We start from the raw sequence: 16,930 nt of genomic DNA on the forward strand, positions 1-16,930 counted from the left end.
GTAAACTTTTGGAGGGGATGATAAGGGACTATATCGTAGAGTATGCTAAAGACAACAACATCATCAGTAGTAACCAGCACGGGTTTACAAATGGGCGTTCTTGTCAAACCAATCTCTTAGCATTCTACGAGGAAGTGAGCTGTGAGCTAGATAGGGGGAGACCAGTGGATGTGGTGTACTTGGATTTCGCTAAGGCGTTTGATACAGTTCCCCACAAGCGCTTAATTTATAAAATAAGGTCTGCAGGTATCGACAGCAGGGTTTGCTCTTGGATACGGAATTGGCTAAAAGGCCGTGTCCAAAGGGTAGTAATAAACAGCGCATACTCAGACTGGTCTGAGGTAGTAAGCGGGGTGCCCCAGGGCTCAGTCCTGGGACCAACCTTGTTCAATTTATTCATAAACAGCATTGAGGAAGGGATCAGTAGTTCGTTATCAGTTTTTGCAGATGACACAAAATTGGCCAGGGCGATAACTGCACAGCATGAAGCAGATATCCTACAGAATGACCTGGACAAAATTACGGAGTGGGCAACGACATGGCAAATGAGGTTTAATGTGGAGAAGTGTAAGGTTTTGCACTTGGGGACCAAAAACATAAAAGCACAATACACGTTAGGAGGGGAACCCTTGGGGGAATCAAAAATGGAGAAAGATTTGGGAGTCTTAGTTGATGATAGATTAGGCAACAGCATGCAATGCCAAGCGGCAGCTTCCAAAGCCAACAGAATATTAGCATGCATAAAGAAAGGGATGTATTCCAGAGATAAGACTATAATCCTTCCACTTTATAAAACTCTGGTCCGACCGCATCTGGAGTATTCTGTCCAGTTCTGGTCGCCAGTCCTCAGGAGGGATGTGTTGGAGCTGGAGAAAGTCCAGAGAAGGGCAACTAAACTGATTAGGGGGTTGGAGGACCTTACCTATGAAGAGCGGCTGCAATCGCTCGATTTATTTTCCCTGGAGAAAAGACGTCTGAGAGGGGACATGATAGCAATTTATAAATATCTTAATGGGGATCTCAGCTTAGAAGAAAAGCTGTTCATTCGAAGGAATTGCATGAGGACTCGAGGACATACAATGCGATTAGAGGAGAAGCGTTTTAACCTCAGGCAACGTGGGGGGTTCTTTACTGTTAGGGCTACAAGATTGTGGAATTGTCTACCACAAGAGGTGGTTTCTGCGGGTAGTATGGTGACTTTCAAAAGACTCTTAGACTTACATCTCAAGGATCAGGAGATTGAGGGCTATGTTAGATGATTACAGTCACACACACCTACACAGGTTGAACTGGATGGACTATTGTCTTTATTCAACCTCGCCTACTATGTAACTATGTAACTATGTAAGATGGAGGGAAAGTGGTTAATTCCGAAAATAAAGCCATCAGATGGAGGGAGAGTGGTTAACCAAAGTGGGAGTGGAAAAATAGGGGATAGACTTCTATCTATTGATGGTACAGATATCAATCAGGGCAAGATGGAATAAAGATGGAGTACTGGCACCCACCTATTATGGTGTAGGGGTAGCCTCAGGCAGACGGAGGCATGCACCTTTCATGCGACCAAAGAGGGCGACATATCCCGGACCTGAAAGTCCCGGGAGACAGAGGTGAATAACCTAGGGATAACAGGGCCAATTACTATAAGTACATTGAGTAGTTAATTATGATGTATAGCCTTAGCAGGAAGCCATAGCAGAAAGGAAAAGGCTCTTGTCACAATGGGAATGAGGGGAATAGGAAACAGAGACCCACCTATTTGTGGTGCAGGGATGGCTCCAGGCAGGAAAGAAGTACATATATGTATCGCTATTTCATGCTGATAGAGAGGACAATAAGTCCCGAGCTCCACAGGCCCAAGAAAGAGTATCCATCTTGTTATTGTAAGTTCTAAACCACTGTTGCTGTAGGTACAGCAGCAGTGGCATGCATCTCACTATCAAATCTGGCATTTGTAGTACTTACCTTAATAATCGTGATACGCCAGCAACCTGCCTGATTTCTCTTACATCCTGTGGATAATATATAGGGGGTGGGGGAGGGGAAGTAGCCGCTCCCATTGTTCCATTTGGCGCTCAAACCGTGTTAACACAGGTGACACCACTTTCCAATAACTTAGGCCGGCGGTGGCACTGCCCGACTGCGTCATTTCCGGTCACACCGGAAGTGAGGTTAGTCACCCCGGTGCTCGCCCGACCGAAGTGGGAACCGCCCTCCAGCTGGGAGTGTCCGGCATCTACAGGAAGTAGGCTCTTCTGCTCCGACCTACGAGCTGAGTGCCTGGGGATGAGCTCCCTCTAGTGGCGCTCCAAAATATTACCTGAAACCGCCGCCTTGCTAAGTGTGAATAAACAGGGGGACAGACATTAATCTCAATCCAGCAATACAGAGACTATCCATCCGCCAGCCTATGGAGTTGCATTTACAAAATGTATGCAAAATACCCTAAAACCAGGCAGTATAAGACAGTATCTCAACAATATCTATGTCGTCCTTGTCACCTCCCTAATCACCGAAAATATACAAATACATTCATCTCTGCACCTAACAGAGTCACAATTAATTATCATACATTATATTTACACATATAATTGAATATAAGAAGGTGTACTCCTATACTTGAGGTATAAATGGTAGTCTCTCTATGTGGACAATATCCATTCATCTTTAATCTCTCTGTGGACGAACGCCGGAGGTAGGGGAGAGGGGGAAGGGGAGAAAGATGGGACATAGGGAGAAGGAGGGCCCCGATGGGTATTATAGAAATGGTGTGTAGCTAATTACATCGTTCAAGCCTGGATATATGGTAGCCTTTAAGTCATATATCCATCTAGCCTCCCGGACTAAGACTTTTTTGTCAATGTCTCCCCCTCTTGTATCTTCGGGGATAACATCCAGGACGGTAAATTTTACGATCGATTGGTCAAATTTATGCTTTAGCCCGACATGGCCACCTATAGGGGTATTAATTTGGCCATTGTTGATATATGAGATGTGATCTGAGATTCTTTTCCAAAGGGGTCTAATGGTTTTACCCACATAAAAAGCCTCGCATGGGCAGAGCATTATGTATACTACCGCTTTGGTTTGACATGTGACCAATCGATTGACAAATCTCCTAAGTCCATTAGGCATTATAAAGGACTCAACCTCAAGTATATATGGGCAAAAATCACAGCTCCCACATTTGTAAAGGCCTTTGGTGTGAGATATTTCATTAGGTCTAAGATAGTGACTTGTGACTAAGCCATCTCTTATAGATTTAGCTCTCTTATATGTGATGTTTGGGTGGTCATCTAAGTATTTTCTGAGTATTGGGTCATTAGTCAGGATTTCAACAACTTTTTTTTTATGTGGCTGGAGGTACATTAGGCATTCACAGGATACAGAAGTAAGTGTCGGCCAGTACAGGCCCCAAAAATTAGCCAACAGGCGTTCCCCTGACAGCAAAGAACTTGGTATTCTGTGTCTGGAGGTACATTAGGCATTTACAGGATGTAGAAGTAAGTGTCGGCCAGTACAGGCCCCAAAAATTAGCCCACAGGCATTCACCTGATAGCAAACAACTTTGTATTCTGTGGCTGGAGGTACATTAGGCATTCACAGGATACAGAAGTAAGTGTCGGCCAGTACAGGCCCCAAAAATTAGCCCACAGGTGTTCACCTGACAGCAAAGAACTTGGTATTCTGTGTCTGGAGGTACATTAGGCATTCACAGGATACAGAAGTAAGTGTCGTCCAGTACAGGCCCCAAAAATTAGCCAACAGGCGTTCACCTGACAGCAAAGAACTTTGTATTCTGTGGCTGGAGGTTGCTGTGTGGAGCTGGGACAGACTAAATAGTGACACAAGTCGCTAGCTGATAGGTCCACAAAAGTCTTTTGTCAGTGTAGGGGGAGGTTGCTGTGTTTAGCTGGGACAGACTGTAGCAATTAGACATTCAACAGACATAAAAGGCCTTTTATGCCGCTGTATTTACCTAAAACAGGGACCATGAATTGTTATGGGTGGTGGCGGATATTTGTGTCCTGTCATGAGGAATTTGAATCAAACATGGTCTACTGGTCACATGTGTTGAATTCCTCCGAGATCCATGCCTCATTAATTTTTAGAAATGTTAGGTAGTCAACACTGTCGTGAGCTAGGCGAGTGAGCTTATCGGTCACAATCCCCCCTGTTGCGCTGAACGTCCTTTCGGACAGGACACTGGACGAGGGGCAAGCCAACAGTTCCATTGCAAATTCTGCAAGTTCTGGCCAGAGGTCAAGCCTGCCCACCCAGTAGTACAGGGGTTCGTCACTTCTCAGAGCATCCACATCGGCCGTTAACCCGATGTAGTCGGACACCTGTCAGTCTATGCGATCCCTGATGCTGGAGCCTTTGCAGTCAACGCATAAGTCGCGGTAAGCCCAACACTCACCTAGGGACGATCCACTGGGCGGATGGAAAATAGGGTTTCCATCCGTCCAGATTTGACGGATCGGAATTAAGCGGACATGTCTCTGCTGACACCCGATGCCCCATAGACCTGCATGGGGGGACCGTTCAGATCCACTAAAAAAAAAACGGACTGAACGGTCCGCCTGTGTGAAAGGAGCCTAAGAAGGCACTTGGACTCCCATCTCCGAGCCCAGTGGGAGCAACGCCATCAAAACCCACAAAGCCACACTCCAGGCTCTCACCGTCCAGCCTCTTCTTCTTCTCCTCTCTCCTCATTATTGTTCTCCACTCCACCTTCCATCATGCCGTCCTCACGTTTTTGTAGGAAAAGGCAGGCTTCCGTGGCCCAAATGTTCGAGAGTAAAAAAATTATGACGCTGGATAACCCTGTTGCCCAACGGTTGACCGCTGGCTTGTCGGAACTGTTAGCCTGCCAACTACTGCCATATAAACTGGTGGACTCGGAGGCCTTTCAAAAATTTGTGGCCATTGGAACACTACTATGGAAGGTCCCAGGAAGGAAATATTTCTCACAGAAGAGCATCCCAGAGCTATATGGCCATGTTCAGTGGCAAGTGAATGTACAGTGCCTTGCGAAAGTATTCGCCCCCCTTGAACTTTTCGACCTTTTGCCACATTTCAGGCTTCAAACATAAAAATATAAAACTGTAATTTTTTGTGAAGAATCAACAACAAGTGGGACACAATCATGAATTGGAATGAAAATTATTGGACATTTCAAACTTTTTTAACAAATAAAAAACCGAAAAATTGGGCGTGCAAAATTATTCAGCCCCCTTAAGTTAATACTTTGCAGCGCCACATTTTGATACAATTACAGCTGTAGGTCGCTTGGGGTATGTCTCTCAGTTTTGCACATTGAGAGACTGAAAATTTTGCCCATTCCTCCTTGCAAAACAGCTCGAGCTCAGTGAGGTTGGATGGAGAGCTTTAGTGAACAGCAGTTTTCAGTTCTTTCCACAGATTCTCGATTGGATTCAGGTCTGGACTTTGACTTGGCCATTCTAACACCTGGATATGGTTATTTGTGAACCATTTCATTGTAGATTTTGCGTTATGTTTTGGATCATTGTCTTGTTGGAAGAAAAATCTCCGTCCCAGTCTCAGGTCTTTTGCAGACTCCATCAGGTTTTCTTCCAGAATGGTCCTGTATTTGGCTCCATCCATCTTCCCATCAATTTTAACCATCTTCCCTGTCCTGCCTGTGGATGTGGTGTATCTGGACTTTGCAAAGGCCTTTGACACCGTTCCCCACAAACGATTACTGTACAAACTAAGGAAGGTAGGTATGGATCAGAAGGTGAGTAACTGGATAGAGAACTGGCTCCAGGGGAGAGTACAGAGGGTGGTGATTAATGGGGAGTACTCGGATTGGGCGGGTGTGGAAAGTGGGGTCCCCCAGGGTTCTGTCCTGGGACCAATCCTGTTTAATTTGTTCATAAATGATCTAGAGGAGGGGATATCTAGCACAATCTCAGTATTTGCAGATGATACTAAACTAGGCATGCCAATATCTTCTATGCAGGATGTGGAAACCTTGCAAGCAGACCTGAACAAAATAACGGGGTGGGCAACTACATGGCAGATGAGGTTTAATGTTGATAAATGTAAAGTAATGCACTTGGGGGCCAGAAACCAGAAAGCAAGCTACTCACTAGGGGGGGAACCTCTGGGTGAGTCTAGGATGGAAAAGGACTTGGGGGTACTGGTAGACAACAAGCTTGGCAGTGGCATGCAATGCCAAGCCGCCGCAAGCAAAGCCAACAGAATACTGGGATGTATAAAAAAGGGGATTCACTCCAGAAATAAAGAGATTATCCTCCCACTCTACAAGACTCTGGTCCGGCCACATCTGGAGTATGCTGTCCAGTTCTGGGCACCGGTCCTCAGGAAGGATGTGCTGGAACTGGAGAAAGTCCAGAGAAGGGCAACAAAAATAATTAGGGGAATGGAGGACATCAGCTATGAGGAAAGACTACAAGCCCTGAACCTTTTCTCTCTGGAGAAAAGACGATTGAGGGGGGATATGATATCAATGTACAAATACTGTACTGGTGACCCGAGCATAAGGAACAAACTATTCAGAGAAAGGAGATACAATAAGACACGTGGCCACTCACTAAAACTAGAGGAAAGGCGGTTTAACCTTAAAGTGCGTAAGGGGTTCTTCACTGTAAGAACGGTAAGGATGTGGAATTCTCTTCCACAAGCAGTCATATCAGCAGGGAGCATTGATAGTTTCAAAAAACTATTAGATGGACACCTTAAAGACCACAAAATACAGGGGTATACAATGTACGGTTAAAAGCAAACACACACACGCATCATAGGTTGAACTGGATGGACTGATGTCTTTTTTCAACCTCACTAACTATGTAACTATGTAACTATGTAACTATGTAACTATGTAACTATGTCCCTGCTGAAGAAAAGTAGGCCCAAACCATGATGCTGCCACCACCATGTTTGACAGTGGGGATGGTGTGTTCAGGGTGATGAGCTGTGTTGCTTTTACGCCAAACATAACGTTTTGCATTTTTGCCAAAAAGTTTGGTTTTGGTTTCATCTGACCAGAGCACCTTCTTCCACATGTTTGGTGTGTCTCGAAGGTGGCTTGTGGCAAACTTTAAACGACACTTTTTATGGATATCTTTAAGAAATGGCTTTCTTCTTGCCACTCTTCCATAAAGGCCAGATTTGTGCAGTATACAACTGATTGTTGTCCTATGGACAGAGTCACCCACCTCAGCTGTAGATCTCTGCAGTTCATCCAGAGTGATCATGGGCCTCTTGGCTGCATCTTTGATCAGTCTTCTCCTTGTATGAGCTGAAAGTTTAGAGGGACGGCCAGGTCTTCGTAGATTTGCAGTGGTCTGATACTCCTTCCATTTCAATATTATCGCTTGCACAGTGCTCCTTGGGATGTTTAAAGCTTGGGAAATCTTTTTGTATCCAAATCCGGCTTTAAACTTCTCCACAACAGTATCTCGGACCTGCCTGGTGTGTTCCGTGCTCTTTATGATGCTCTCTGCGCTTTAAACGGACCTCTGAGACTATCACAGTGCACGTGCATTTATACGGTGACTTGATTACACACAGGTGGATTCTATTTATCATTAGTCATTTAGGTCAACATTGGATCATTCAGAGATCCTCACTGAACTTCTGGGGAGAGTTTGCTGTACTGAAAGTAAAGGGGCTGCATAATTTTGCACGCCCAATTTTTCAGTTTTTTATTTGTTAACAAAGTTTGAAATATCCAATAAATTTCATTCCACTTCCTGATTGCGTCCCACTTGTTGTTGATTCTTCACAAAAAATTACAGTTTTATATCTTTATGTTTGAAGCTTGAAATGTGGCAAAAGGTCGCAAAGTTCAAGGGGGCCGAATACTTCCGCAAGGCACTGTATCTCTGGCACACAGTGTCGGTGCCAAGATACATCTGACCACAGACACCTGGACTAGCAAACACGGACAGGGAAGGTATATAACTTTTACTGCCCACTGGGTGAACCTTCTGATGGCCGTCAAGCATGTAACCCGTGGCACCCGTGTAGATTTGGTTTTACCGCCACGGATTGCATGCAGGCCTGCCTCTTCTTCTCCTCCTACTCCATCCTCCCTCTCCTCCTCGGCTGACTCCTCCTTTTCCGCTGCGCCGCCCAAGATCCCCAGAACCTATTCGAAATGCCAGGTGAGACATTGCCATGCTGTGATGCATCAGTTGTGCCTGGAAGCCAAGAGCCACACTGGTCCTGCACTCCTTTCAGCTTTGCATTCACAGGCAGATCAGTGGCTAACACCACACAATTTGACAGTTGGTAAAGTGGTGTGCGACAAAGGTGCCAATCTGCTGAGCGCGCTGAAACAGGGCAAAATTACACACGTGCCATGCATGGCACATGTCCTGAACTTGGTCGTGCAGCGATTCGTTGTCAGATACCCTGGGGTCCAGGACTTTCTGCGGCAGGCCAGGAAAATCTCGGCCCATTTCAGAAGATCTTATACAGCAATAAAGGTAAAAAATATATAGAAATAATCTGCGCTCGGACAGCTAGACACAATATGAGATCAATAAAACATGTATAAATACATAGATAAGTGAAGGCAGCCAACTAGATAGTGGATTACAAACTAGGTAGACATAAAAAAGTGTTATAGTAGCGCCAAACACTGAATACATAATCAATAAATATCAATAAAAATATCAATATAAATATCAATTAAAATATCAATAAAAAATGTCCATAAAAAGTCCCATAAGTCCAATAGATAGGAGGAGGAATAGTAAAGACAAGATCCCAACTTCCAGTTGTGCAGATGATAAAGAGCCAGCACCCAATCGTGATAAATGCACTATCTGCTTACCAGATACTAATAGATAAGGGGCGATGAATATACTCAGACTGTGCAACCAGGCAGTGAAGGGTTCAATTCATAAACTCAACAACTCCAATGTACCTCGATGAAAAAGGAAGGACAATAGTGCAGACTGTATGGACAATTATTTATTGGAACAGAGGAATCATACTCACAGATTTGTGAATGAATACAGGCATATCAAATGTAAAAAACCGCGGTGTGCAAAGTGTGCTGCTTGTTTCCAGGTCGCCTGACGCATGTCGTCAAAGTAAATGACATCATCAGAGGCGGACCTGGCTCGAACAGCAGCACGCATATAAAAGACTTAACAGGAAATGACGAAAGCGGAACTAACCGCCGGTGCGTTCCACTCGATCTCAACTAGAAACCGGAAGTGACGCACGCGGAACAACCCACCTGTGCGTCCCATCCGATCTCAACTGAAAACCGGATGTTCCACGGCTATAAAAAAACATAGGTAGATCCCAGGAGGCCTGAAGCAAATGCAATCCAGGCGCACCTCTGCCAGCATTAAAACACCGGATCTCCCACTGACCACCATTAGCATATGAACATCCCAGGAAATCAGACACAAAGATCGAGTGGAATACACAACATCTCACTGTCATAAAATCTATAGAAACCTGCAAATAAGTATAAAATCAACCATACCAAATGCTTATTAGATATAGACATGTAAAAACTGGACATAATCTAAAAATTTGGAAATTAGGGGCTAGATATCATTACTGTTACTATGGACGGATACATAGTTAAAACTGGCACAGATATTACTGAAATCCAACTCCATAAAAAATAAATACAATATGTGTAATGTTATTTTACATAAACCAATAACACAACATCTTAAAATGTACAAACAGATTAAAAGATATATCACTAAAACCTCGAACCAACTGTTAGCTGTTGTTAATATAACAATTCACATCCCATTCGATGTTCAATCCCCATGGATCGTAAGTCTTCATATTAAAAATGCATCAAGTTTCTAAACGGGAAATTTCACGATGGATATGACTTCCTCTCCAATGGGGAGTGAATTTGTCAATCCCCCAAATTTTTGTACCCACAGGGTTTTTATCATGACAGTTAGCATAATGCCTTGAAACACTATGGTTGGGGAAACCCTAATATTTTTAATGTGCTCCCTCACCCTTACCGTTAATGTCCTCTTGGTGCGGCCTATATATTGTAGGCCGCACGGACATTGCAGGAGATAGACCACATTGGTGGAAGAACAGCCAATGAAGGGTTTGATGGGATGTATCTTAGAAGTAGCTGTGGATGAAACCTCACAAAATTTTCTACCCACAAGAGAATTAACCTTACATATCGAACATCTTCTACAGGGGTAGAAGCCGGTTAGAGTGTGAAAAAAGGGTAAGTGGTTTATCAAGAATGTTCGGAGCAATCTGGAGACGCAAAGGTTCTACCCCCCTGAACACCACCGGGGGAACATCAGGAAGTTGAGGACCCAGCACTTTATCATTTTGGAGAACCTTCCAATGCTTCTTAAAGATACGCTTAACGTCCCTGAACTGCTTCGAATAAGTGGTGATAAAAGAGAAACCAAAACGATTAGAATCTGCCTGTTGCTTTTGTAGCAAAGCAGACCTATCGATATTTCCCACTTCATGCAGCACCACATTCAGATTGGCCTCGTCATATCCCTTGTCGAGGAACTTGTCCTTCAGTGTAAGAGCCTGACTAAGGTAATTTTCCTTATTGGTGCAGTTGCGGCGAAGACGCAAGAACTGACTTCTGGGTACCGAGCGCAACCAAGAGGGGTGATGGCAGCTCCCCTGATCAATGTACCCATTACGGTCAGTAGGTTTGAAGAAAGTACTTGTCACAGCTGCACCATCCTTAATTTCCATCGTTAGATCAAGAAAATTTATTTTCTTGTCGCTAACTTCGTGTTGAAGGACAATTCCCAGCAAATTGGAATTAAGATCGTTGATGAAACGATCCAAGGATGCCCTGTCACCATCCCACAGGAGGAGGACATCATCTATATAGCGCCGCCAGAGAACCAATTTGGGTCTCGGCCGGCCGTAGATGACGTCCTCCTTCCATTTGGCCATAAACAAATTGGCCATGCTCGGTGCATATTTGACACCCATGGCGACTCCCCTCTTTTGCAAGAAGAAGGAGCCGCCAAACCCGAAATAATTGTGTCGCATGGCAAAAGTAAGCAGAGAGAGAATAAATTCCCTTTGTATAGAAACAAGGGAACTATCTCTCTCTAAAAAAGTTTGAACAGCATGATGTCCGTGCTCATGGGAAATAATAGTATAGAGTGAAGTGACATCCGCTGTAGCCAGCAGATATCCTTCCTTCCACTCTATTTGATCCAATATGTTCAAAACCTGTGTAGAATCCCTCAGGTAGGATGGGGTATTGGTGACAAGTGGTTGTAGGTACCCGTCTATATACCTCCCAATTCTACTAGTAACTGAGTCTATTCCGCTTACTATAGGACGCCCAGGTGGATTGAGGGGATCCTTATGTACCTTTGGGAGGTAATATAGAACGGGCACCCTTGGAGCAACCGGAACAAGAAACGACCTCTCCTTCTTATTAAGAATATGGTCCTGATATCCTTGATCAATCAAGGCAGACAAATCCTTTTTAAACCTGTTAGTAGGATTATAGAGGAGTGGACTATAGGTATCAGTATCCGAGAGTAACCTATTCATTTACGTATAATAGGAGGACTTGTCAAGAACGACAATTCCTCCCCCCCCCCCTTGTCAGCGGGCCTAACTACGATATTGTTTCTTTTTTTGAGGGATTTTAAGCCCTCATTGAACCGTAGTTCATTTCTGTCCTTCCTAATCTGTAACGCCTCCACATCTTTAAGAACCAATTCCTTAAAGAACCCGATAGAGGGGACCACAAAACCAGGAGGGTTGAAGAGTGAGGCATTAGAAAGTCCTGAATGTCTAATACCACTATCGACAAGTCTATTATCTCTGATGGGACTAGACATAACGTACCGTTTTATATTTATTTTACGAATGTATTTGTGTACATCCATAAAAAGTCCAAACCTGTCCAAAGGTTTGGTGGGGGCATATTTTAAGCCATGTACCCTGTGGGTACAAAAATTTGGGGGATTGACAAATTCACTCCCCATTGGAGAGGAAGCCATATCCATCGTGAAATTTCCCGTTTAGAAACTCGATGGATTTTTAATATGAAGACTTACGCTCCATGGGGATTGAACATCGAATGGGATGTGAATTGTTATATTAACAACAGCTAACAGTTGGTTCGAGGTTTTAGTGATATATCTTTTAATCTGTTTGTACATTTTAAGATGTTGCGTTATTGGTTTATGTAAAATAACATTACACATATTGTATTTATTTTTATGGAGTTGGATTTCAGTAATATATGTGCCAGTTTTAACTATGTATCCATCCAAGAACGATTTCAGGGACTTAGGTAATAGATTGAGGAAAAGGACCTCCAAGGTGGTTTTCTCTGAAATACTGCCTGTACCTCGAGCCACACAGGAGAGGCAGAAGGAGATTAGGGAACTTAACAAGTGGCTGAGGAATTGGTGTAGGAAGGAGGGGTTTGGGTTCCTGGAGAACTGGGCTGACTTCTCAGTCGGCTACCGGCTCTTTAGTAAGGATGGGCTGCACCTTAATGGGGACGGTACAGCTCTTTTGGGGAGAAAGATGGCCACCAAGTTGGAGGGGCTTTTAAACTAGGAGACGGGGGGGGAGGGCTCAGAAGTAGAATCAGTCAGGAGGGAACAGAGGACTGAAGGCAGTTGTAGGATCAGCAGCGACAGTAGGTCGACAACGTCAATTGGCAGGTCTGTGCGGGAAAACCGCAGACCAAACAGAAATAAACATAACCGCCAATCACGTTTAACTTCCGTAAAACTAAGAGGGGTATATGCTAATGCCAGGAGCCTAGCTAATAAAATGGAAGAATTGGAAATGTTAGTACATGAGGAGGACATAGACCTTGTGGGAATAACAGAAACTTGGTTCGACCCCTCACATGACTGGCTGGCCAATATCCAAGGGTATTCGGTGTACCGGAAGGACAGGGTAGGAAAAAGAGGGGGAGGGGTATGTCTCTATGTCAAGAACAATATAAAGGTGCTAGAAAGGAGTGACATTACGGATGGGATGAGTATGGATTTAGAATCTGTGTGGGTTGAACTCGATAGGGAAGAAGATAAGGGAAAAGTAGTTTTGGGGGTTTGCTATAGGCCACCTAACCAAGGGGAGGAGGTAGAGCAGGAATTTTTAGCACTAATGGGTAAAGTGGCAAAACTGGGATCAGTCATCGTATTGGGGGACTTCAATTATCCCGACATTGACTGGGAAGAGGGGACTGCACACTCACATAAGGCCCGTCTATTCACGGAAACCTTACAGGACAACTACATGTCACAATTGGTGGATTCCCCTACCAGAGAAAACGCAATCCTGGATCTATTGATCACTAATGACCCAGACATAATCTCGGAGGTAGGAGTCCAGGACAACCTGGGCTCTAGCGATCACAGGATGATCACATTTAGTATAAATAACAATATAAAAAGGCAAGTGGGGAACATAAGAACCCTAAACTTCAGACGGGCAAACTTTCCAAAATTGTACTCATTGATGGAAAGGGTAAACTGGGACCAAACCCTGGGATCCCTGACCACAGAGGAAAAATGGGAATGCTTTAGGCACATATTAAGCAAAGGCATCTTGCAGTGCATTCCTATGGGGAATAAATAAAAGAGACAGAGCCAAACCTGGCTGGCTAAACCGTAGCGTTAAAAAACTTATTAGGGGAAAAAAATTGGCCTTCAAGAAATATAAATCAGAGGGCACAGTATCGGCCTTCCAGCAATACAAGGAGGCAAATAAGAAGTGTAAACACGAAATCAAGATGGCTAAAATCAACTTTGAGAGACAAATAGCGGAGGATAGTAAAAAAAACCCAAAGAAATTCTTTAAATATATCAACAGCAAAAAAACTAGGGCAGAGCATATTGCACACATAATTAACGATGATGGGAGGATGGTTACAGAGGACACTGAAAAAGCAACCGTGCTGAATGCTTTTTTCTCGTCAGTCTTTACGCAGGAAAAGGAGGGGTACACTGACAACGACTGTTTGGTTAGTAGTAATACACAGGACTTGCCTCTATGGCTAACAGAGGGTGAAATCAGGGAAAGACTGGATAAACTTAACACAAACAAATCACCAGGCCCGGATGGCGTACATCCGAGAGTGCTCAAGGAACTCAGTATGGTTATATCCAGACCACTGTTCCTGATCTTTGCTGACAGTATTAGGACAGGAGATGTACCAGGGGATTGGAGGAAGGCTAACGTGATTCCGATATTCAAAAAGGGCCAGAGGCATATCCCGGGAAATTATAGGCCTGTCAGCTTGACATCAATAATTTGTAAACTTTTGGAGGGGATGATAAGGGACTATATCGTAGAATATGCTAAAGACAACAACATCATCAGTAGTAACCAGCACGGGTTTACAAATGGGCGTTCTTGTCAAACCAATCTCTTAGCATTCTACGAGGAGGTGAGCTGTGAGCTAGATAGGGGCAGACCAGTGGATGTGGTGTACTTGGATTTCGCTAAGGCGTTTGATACAGTTCCCCACAAGCGCTTAATTTATAAAATAAGGTCTGCAGGTATCGACAGCAGGGTTTGCTCTTGGATACGGAACTGGCTAAAAGGCCGTGTCCAAAGGGTGGTAATAAACAGCGCATACTCAGACTGGTCTGAGGTGGTAAGCGGGGTCCCCCAAGGCTCAGTCTTGGGACCAACCGTGTTCAATTTATTCATAAACAGCATTGAGGACGGGATCAGTAGTTCGTTATCAGTTTTTGCAGATGACACAAAATTGGCCAGGGCAATAACTACACAGCATGAAGCAGATATCCTACAGAATGACCTGGACAAAATTACGGAGTGGGCAACGACATGGCAAATGAGGTTTAACGTGGAGAAGTGTAAGGTTTTGCACATGGGGACTAAAAACATAAAAACACAATACACGTTAGGAGGGGAACCCTTGGGGGAATCAAAAATGGAGAAAGATCTGGGAGTCTTGGTTGATGATAGATTAGGCAACAGCATGCAATGTCAAGCGGCAGCTTCCAAAGCCAACAGAATATTAGCATGCATAAAGAAAGGGATGTATTCCAGAGATAAGACTATAATCCTTCCACTTTATAAAACTCTGGTCCGACCGCATCTGGAGTATTCTGTCCAGTTCTGGTCGCCAGTCCTCAGGAGGGATGTGTTGGAGCTGGAGAAAGTCCAGAGAAGGGCAACTAAACTGATTAGGGCAGTGGTTCTTAACCTTGTTGGAGGTACTGAACCCCACCAGTTTCATATGCGCATTCACTGAACCCTTCTTAATTGAAAAAATAAAATATGATTTTTTCAAATTCAAAACATAGGTATATATTCAGGTATACAGTAAACCCCCCTCCATTGCGGGGGTTACGTTCCGGACCCAGCCGCGAAAAGTGAAATTCCGCGAAATAGAAAAACCCTATTAAAATGCATTGTAGGCATGTTTATTTTACTGTCACTGTACGTGTAGAAGCATTTTAAGGTCTTTAAACACACTTTTAAAACAATAGAAACTCATTTAAACACATAAAAGATACTGAGAGACATAGCAAGAGCTATGGAAAACACAAAAATATTTCATTTTTAATGATTTATATAGTAAAATAACATTACAAAAAAAACCGCGAATTACCGGGACCGCAAAAACTGAACCGCGATGTAGCGGGGGATTACTGTATATTTATACATAGGTGCACAAAATGAACAAAACCATTAAAAAATAAAACCATAAAAAGCACTGGTCTTGTAAACCAGGGGTCGCGAGTTCAAATCTCGCTGGGGCCTCCCTGCAAGTGTTGGCGACTGTATCTCAAAAAACAAAACCATTAAGAACAAAGAACAAAACAAATTAAAACATGGGGTGTCAGGAGGGCACACACTGGGGTGGGGAGGGGTTGGGAGGGCATACCATGGGGTGTCAGGAGAGAACACACGGAGGGGGGAGGTGTTGGGAGGACATACTATGGGGTATCAGGAGGGCACACACTGGGGGGGCTGGGAGGACATACCATGGGGTGTCAGGAGGGAACACACTGGGTGGAGGTGTTGGGAGGGCATTCCATGGGGTATCAGGACACTGGGGGGGGGGTTTGGGAGGGCATACCATGGGGTATCAGGAGGGCACACACTGGGGGGGTTGGGAGGACATAGCATGGGGTGTCAAGAGGGAACACACTTTGGGGAGGTGTTTGGAGGGCATACCATGGGGTGTTAGGAGGGCACACATTGGGGGGAGGTGTTGGGAGAGCATTCCATGGGGTATCAGGAGGGCACACACCAGGGGGTATTCACAATGCTTTATTGAGCTAAATGAAAAGGACATGCATTTCCATCTGTCAGCTAACAGCACCTCTATGCTAAGCTGCAGTAACTCAGCAGACGTAGCATAGAGGTCCTTGTAAACGAATCCCCCATGTACAGCTAGCTGAGCCTACCTCCAGGAACATTCACTCGGCTCCCTCTGCTCAGCTGCTCACACTTCCCTCTTCCAGGCAGGCGCGATCTCCGTGGTCAGGTACATCCCCATCCCGCCCACTCACGCAGCAAGCAGCCTGCAGGAGATAGGCTGGAAACCTGCTGGGGGAGGTACAGGGGGCGGAGTGTCAAGTGTCTATGTGTAATGGCTGTGAGTTGTCCCGACCGCAGCTCTGATTTCCCGGGGTGCGCTCGGCCTCACAATCAGTAATATTTTCTCGGGGGGAGCAATTGCCCCTTTGTCCCCCCCCCCGCCGAACCCCGTAGACTGACTCACCGAACCCCTGGGGTTCGATCGAACCCAGGTTAAGAACCACTGGATTAGGGGGTTGGAGGACCTTAACTATGAAGAGCGGCTGCAATCACTCGATTTATTCTCCCTGGAGAAGAGACATCTGAGAGGGGACATGATAGCAATTTATAAATATCTTAATGGGGATCTCAGCTTAGAAAAAAAGCTGTTCACTCGAAGGAATTGCATGAG

The sequence above is a fragment of the Pelophylax lessonae genome, assembly GCF_965119305.1.
Source record: "Pelophylax lessonae genome assembly, chromosome: 1".
Classification (NCBI taxonomy): Eukaryota; Metazoa; Chordata; class Amphibia; order Anura; family Ranidae; genus Pelophylax; species Pelophylax lessonae.